The following is a 6,956-nucleotide window of genomic DNA, read 5'->3' as shown; positions in this document are numbered from 1 at the left end:
AACACTTCTAATTGCCACTGTTGCTGCTGTAAAATGACTGATTAAATTGCATTCATATCATAATCTTTGTTGCTCCTAAAACGTCTAATTGACAGTCACATCAGTGACTCGGTGCCAAGAAAGTAAAGGGATCTTGCTTTTGCTTTCTCTCAGGAATGCCTGGAATGGGAAAACCTGATGTTGTTCCCTGGCAGTCCTGGACCCTGGCCTCTAATTGAAATTATTGTTGCAATGCTATTTGTTGTCTGTGTTGAGTAACAATGTTTTACAAGCCCAAGACACAACAGTTCTAAGCCTGACAGTTGAAGAAGAGGGATAGGTACATGCACAAAACAGTGATGAAACACCACGACAGACACTGGTTCCAGAGTATTAGGACTATTGACAAGTTTTCATCAGGCATCAAAGCAAATGGGAGTTCTAAGGAGGGAAGACATTTAATTTAATTTTATACTTTAGGTAATTATTTTCTAGCAATTAAACATCGCAGAGGCCCTGGAAGTGAGCTTTACTCTGACCCTTGCATGCATTCCTAGGGAAAGGGATATAATCAAAATCCCACCATTATGGTGAACCATAAATTCTGGGGGCCATGGGCAGCTGGGATTAATGAGGAACAGCCTAGTGGTCCCAGGATTAGCATGGCTGTGTCCAGGTTTCCTTTGTCCTTATGTCTTCTCTAGGCTGAATACAGCTCAGCCTGACCAGTGAACTCAACCCTCTTGTACTATCATCACGTACAAACAGGATTTGTAAAGCAGTGCTTTAACCTTATGAAAACCAGAGTTTTCTGACAAAGAAGCAAAGCAGACCATCAGGATCCAGCCCTGCCTGCTTTGAAGTCAGGGGAATTGGGGATGTTTTCTGGCAGACAAAATACAGCTCACCCTTCCTGTGTGAGTTTCCCAAACTGCTGAGAAACTTGAGTGGCAGCTTCATGCTGTAAAAACCTAAAAAAAAAGAAGTAAAAATAATAAAAGACCCAAATCCTGCCGGATTAAGCTGGGGCCCAACTTCTAAACTTTTGGGAACTCAGTCAGTATAAAAACTCCGCTAACAAAGTCACAATGCTTTCCATCCCAGATCCTTGGATTCTGTTCTGGTTTATTCATTATCAGCCCAAGTTTTGTAGCTGCAACTTTATTATCGTTCTCATTCCACATGTAGTTTGCAGATGAAAAAATGTTGAAACTGTACCAGATGTGATCTGAAAGAAACTGAGAAAAAAAAAAAATCCAGACCACCATGGCACTGTAACTATGATTTTAGATATTGTAAACCTTATCCTGCATTATTGCATTTGACAGTACTACACTGTGAGTGTCTCTATTGCCTTAAACTAAGAATCTGCAAAGTGGAAAACCTCTGGTTTAGTACAAAATTGGTTAAAGGAATCCAAATCATCTAGAAAACCATCAGAAAGATCAGAAACCAGCATGAGCAACACCATTTCTTTTTTCTCTTTGTGTCTTCCCATGATCCCAAGGATAACGCTGGGGGCAGTTGAGTTCTGTAGGATTTTGGACAGAGGTACTGGCAAGGCAGAAGGAAATAAGGAGTGGGAGGCCACAACCCTTACCACAGATTTCTCGCAGTACGTACAGGGCAAACGCCTGTGGGTGCAATCAGCCATATGTGTGTTTAAATACTTGTGCTGCCATCATGGGGAGTGAGAATACAGGTGATGTGGACAGACATGGCCTTTGAAGGACAGAAGATTTCTCATTTCATGGACATCTGAGGGGCTGAAAGGACAGAATACCTCCTCCTCACACTGGGAAAAGACTCACATTTTGCTGCTTTATGGTGTACACATTGTGAGTGTGGGTATCGACTGGGAAAAAAGTGCATTGGTGCCGTGTAAATCTCCTGGGGGTCAGCAGCAGGGTGGCACAGGGCTGTGGATGTGCACTGGTACCGTACTGTTGTTTTTCTGGTTTTGAATCAGTGAGAATACAGTTAACACTTTTAAAAAGTGTTTCAGGTTGGTGTTTTTTTGTGGGTTTTTTTAGGAAAGGGTTTTGTGGGATTTGTCATATATTATTCTTGTTTGCTTTTGCAGGGAATTTCCTAGCTATAATGTTAGCAAATGGTGGGCAGTGACAGAGTGAATGGAGCAACGGGCTTCAGAGGAAATAGGGCTGTGAAGCCAGCCAATTTAATCTTCTCCATATAAAATCTTGTAGGTGAGGAGAAGGAAACTCCAGCTGACGGCCATCTTTCATCAGACATTTATATCATTTAAAGTTTCCTCTATAAGGATTAGAAAGTATGGAGTATAACGGATTTGGTTGTTACACTGATCTCTATAATTTCCTTTGGGTTTTCTCTGCTTTCAGAACACCCAAATTGCTCTAACTTGCGCTTTAAAAGCAAGATGAAAATTACTCTTAAGAACAGGTTGTGTCTTTCACTATAGGCCTTTATAAAGAACTCTTGGCAAGTTTGTCTCGCTTATTAAATAAAACATTTCTTCTACTTCACTATGGCCTTAAAATTAGCAGAGATTTTGTATCTTGGTCATTTCTGTTTCTCCTAGATGGGGCTGGGTAACTTGGAAGGTGCATGCTGGAATTTCTGTCATCACAGGTATCAGGGTGGGAGGACTTTGTCTACGAGAGAGCTGATGTCTTCTACTCCAAATGTCAGCAACTGAAATGAAACAACCGTCAAAACCAAAATCACCCAGAAGTCCTGTGGAAACCATCTGACTGATCATCTCCTCTGATCAGTCTTTTATCTCTTGTGATGTCCTGACTCACCAGCTGCAAGGCACCTCAAATTTCTGGTCCAGCCAGGGGTTGGATGAAGAACTATAAAAAAAGAAATAAAAGCATACACTAAAAAATTTCTTGTGAAGCCCAGACTGCGTAAATGCAACAGAATTTAGGCCTTCCTTGAATATCATGAAGAAGTAAAAAGGATACGAGCCCAATCTAAGGGAAAAAAACCTTCAGGTAGTCTTTGTCCTTTAAAGGGTTAATTCCTGGACCATATTCAGGCTGTTTTATCCCATTTCATCCTTTTTTTTTCTCTCTATGTGTGCATGGTAATACATGTTACTGTAATGCTGATACCCACAGAATGATTTGCACAGTAGTCAAAGAACATATACATCTGAAATGGCTTAACTGGGAGAAGCCATGATAGGACTGTGTGAACTTTTGGCACCAACTCCCAGTACCATGGAGTAGTGATCATTCATGGGAAGGTGTGGGATCACTGGTGGATTTTCTTGGGTTTAGTTACACGGGGTCAGATCCATTTCTCACAGTGCTCTTGCCTTCAAACCTGTGGCTGAGCATCTTCACCATGGCCCTGGAGTTGCTATATCAGGTTGGTGCACTGAAGCAGCAGAGATGGGTTTGAATCATGTGGGAGAATCCCCCACACATGGGAATGGAGGAAGACACGGAACTGGGTCACTCTGCAAGATCTCTTGCAAGACCTTGCATGGCTTCAAAATGGTAACAAAATCCATAAAGAGCTGATTGTTTCTGATTGCTAGCTAACGATCATCCTTGCTGGATTTGCATTTCAAGCTTTTCTCTAGAGCCGTGGGAGCTGTAACCGTGAAAGCTGGGACTCGCGCAGCGTCGCTTGCTCTAGGAGCTGACAGAATGGCAGGGAGACAGAAAAAGGGCAAGTTTGGGGCTCAGACTGTGGTGATGGTGTCTCAGTGAGAGGCTTCTTTGACCAAGAGGCTCTCACCCTGTAGGAGATGGGTTTATAACTCAGTGAAATGCTGAATCACTCAACTGGCAAAGCTGAAGTTACTCCTTCTGATGTTACCTCTGCTGTTCTCTGTGTGACTTGTCCTGGAGAAAGAGAGTGCATAGCTTATTCTTCATCAGAAGTAATTAATACAAAATCAATTGTATGATGCAATATTTGCCATGAAAAAAAACTTATGACAAACTCATTTGGAAAGTAGTTTACAACAAATACATTTTGGGAAGAGTGTTATACGGCAAGTTCTGGCACGTAAAACTGTGGTGACTCTATTAAAGCCAACATTTACACATCAGTATACCTTAAAATAGTCTATGTCATAGATTTTAGAATAATCTACAAATGGGTCATTTTTCAATCTACAGACCTCAGAAACTATTATTAGACAGATCCAAAGAAGAATTTTATTTGCCAACAAAATTTTCCAAAGGAACTGCTTTAAAAATGGTTAGAACATAATGTAATAGCTTTATCTTATATTTTCAGCTAATGGTTTTGTTTTCCTATGACTAAGAGTTTGGGACAGAGACTTCTTATTCATATATTACAAAATAATTTAATTCCTATTTTAAATGCAAATCTCCATGGAAACCTAAGTATTGGGTTGCCTTTGAAGTATTTGTCATCAAATCCATTAATCCTCCAAATATTAAGTCCATTTGTGATCAGATCCATTTGTTACATTAGACGATGTTTCTTCTAAAATAATAATCAGTGGCCCATTAAGTGACAACATCCACATGATGATCTGCAGATTGTAGAGGCAAGGCACGAAAAGATATTACTGAAGCAACTTTCAATCTTTCCCTGAACGTACAAGATTTTTAAACTGCCAAAATTTAAAAATAGCATACTGCTATTGCGATGAACATAATTAAAAAGGAACAGTAAATCCAAGGAATAAGAGATGCTACATTAGCAGATTCATACAACTTGAATGTACCTTCTGCCTTTGTTTTACTACAGTCTAGTAGCCAGATTTCTAGCAGTAAATCTCTGAAATGTTGTATTTTATTACCTTTAACACTGCTTTTCATATGAAGGCCTCAGTACAGGGTAAACATGACCAAAACCTCATATTACTGCTACTAATAAAGAGAAAAACAATGAAACCCCGAAAGAACTATACTGATATTCTTATGTCGTATAAGCTGTTCCACAAATGCATTTGTAAATGTTCAGAAAACTTACTGTAGTCAACTACAACTTTCTGTAGTACAAAAATATCTAAATTCCTGCTTTAAGGGCATATGTCAATGAAACCTTCAATGGAGAGACATTTTGGTGGACTCATATTAAATGGCGCCTCCAAAACTGTATTTGTTATCTTGTCATAGAAATCAATTGCACAAGATAAATAACATGACAAGTCTTGGATTTTTTTTTTCAGCACAAGTTGAGTGCTAACTGTGAAGGAATGATGAAAAAATTAAATAGCTAAATGAGCTCATCCAGCTTTAATGCTCAAATATTAAACATTAATATTCTAGTTCTTTTGAATGGTGGAAAATTGCACCATTTGCCACCTATGGTCTGATACTAGCAGGGGTCAATATCCATAATTCCTATGAATTAATTTAGTCTTAGTAGCATCATCACTACAGAGGTAACACAATTTATTTTCCTTTAGGTTTCATTTTTTGAGCTAGCTTCACTGGAATTGAATTACCTGTGAACTAACTTTCAAATCGTGCCTGTATTCTTCTGCATTTATTCTTTTGTCTGACAAAGCTGAGTTTTGGAATTCACAGCACTGGTAAAAACTGACCTGCTCAGCAACTTCATTCCTAGTGAACACGGAAGAACTTTTTTTTTTGGCTCTCACAGGATTTGTGAGAAGGCCCTGGGTGAGTGAGGCTGGTCTAGGTTCACACTACCTAGTTGCTGTGGAAGTACCAAGTGTGGACCAGGCTACTTCAGCATTTCTACCCCAGTGGCCTAACCAACTTGAGTTCAATGCATCATCTCACTCAGTTTAAAAGTTTCTATGTGTGGGGCCTGACTATGACTAGAAATTACATTTCTATGATGACATCAGCTAACTTTGCTGCAAATGCCAGCTGTACATCTATTTTCTTTTAGTTCCCCAAGTATTTGCCACTTGGTTGCCTGAACAACACTAATAGGGGCTTTTTTGAAGGGTTGTGGATTAAAAATTAAAAGTAAAATATTGACAAATAGAAACAATGTGGGATTTCATAACTTCAGCATGTTTGAACATGAACAATAGACAAACTCACTGCAAAATTACTGACAGCATTTTCAGCTTTATAGGTTAAACTTCCATGCTAATGTAAACCTTTGCAATCCAGCCCATTTACAGGAAACAGGACACAGATCCACACGGAATTCTGCTGGTCTCTGTTAGTGCTATCCTACTTGATCTTGGGCAACATGTGCAGCCTGCCTTGTCTCTTCAGGGGAATAAATACTTCCAGCCTCCCTTCACTCTCATGTCTGTTAGACCCAAACTCTCAAAAGTAATGGGTAGTTTTTACTACATTTTCAAAACCCAATAAAACTCCAGTTTCACAAAGTCTATAGATGATCTATCATGTTCAAAATAACTTGAATTCTTGACATTTCTCCCTCTTGCCTTGGTTTTCCCTGTCTGTCACACTGGATGTTTTTACAGCCATATTTCTTGTTTTCATATTGCAGCACTTGATCACGCGGGCTTTAGCAGTGCTGGTTGGTGAGTGTTTTCTGATCATCTCCTGCACTTTGTTACAGTGATCTGTTCATCATATTGCACTATTGAATGCAAGGTTAAATACATTATATAGACATTTTAGGCATGAGACTTGCAAGGTTAATGCACGTACAGCAATAACTGCTCTTTGAAATAATTATACTTTCTCTGTATTCACTCAGATATTTTGGTGTTTTTTTTCCCAGATAACCAGGGTTATGCAATGGAAAATGTTACTCTCCATCAAGCCTTATTGTTGAACTGTTTGAGATCAATGTTCTTAACATCAAAATACAAACTACAACAGATGTCATGCCTTGGGAAATTGTTACCAGAGATACTTTCTTTAGTAAATTAATGATCAGCAGTGACATATTGCTACCATATTAAGTGCAGCGTGAGACTGCTCTGCAAAACTGTCATTCTAGGAGCAACAGTCTGAAACTAAGTAAACAGTTTTTCTTGAGTTCAAAAGTTGAACATATCTGTAAAATTTGGTTCCCTTTCTAGTCTTGCATACTAGATAGACAGT

This window comes from Falco naumanni, chromosome 4 (assembly GCF_017639655.2).
Source record: "Falco naumanni isolate bFalNau1 chromosome 4, bFalNau1.pat, whole genome shotgun sequence".
Classification (NCBI taxonomy): domain Eukaryota; kingdom Metazoa; phylum Chordata; class Aves; order Falconiformes; family Falconidae; genus Falco; species Falco naumanni.
The sequence above is the reverse complement of the archived record's forward strand: the minus strand, read 5'-3'. Positions refer to the sequence as shown.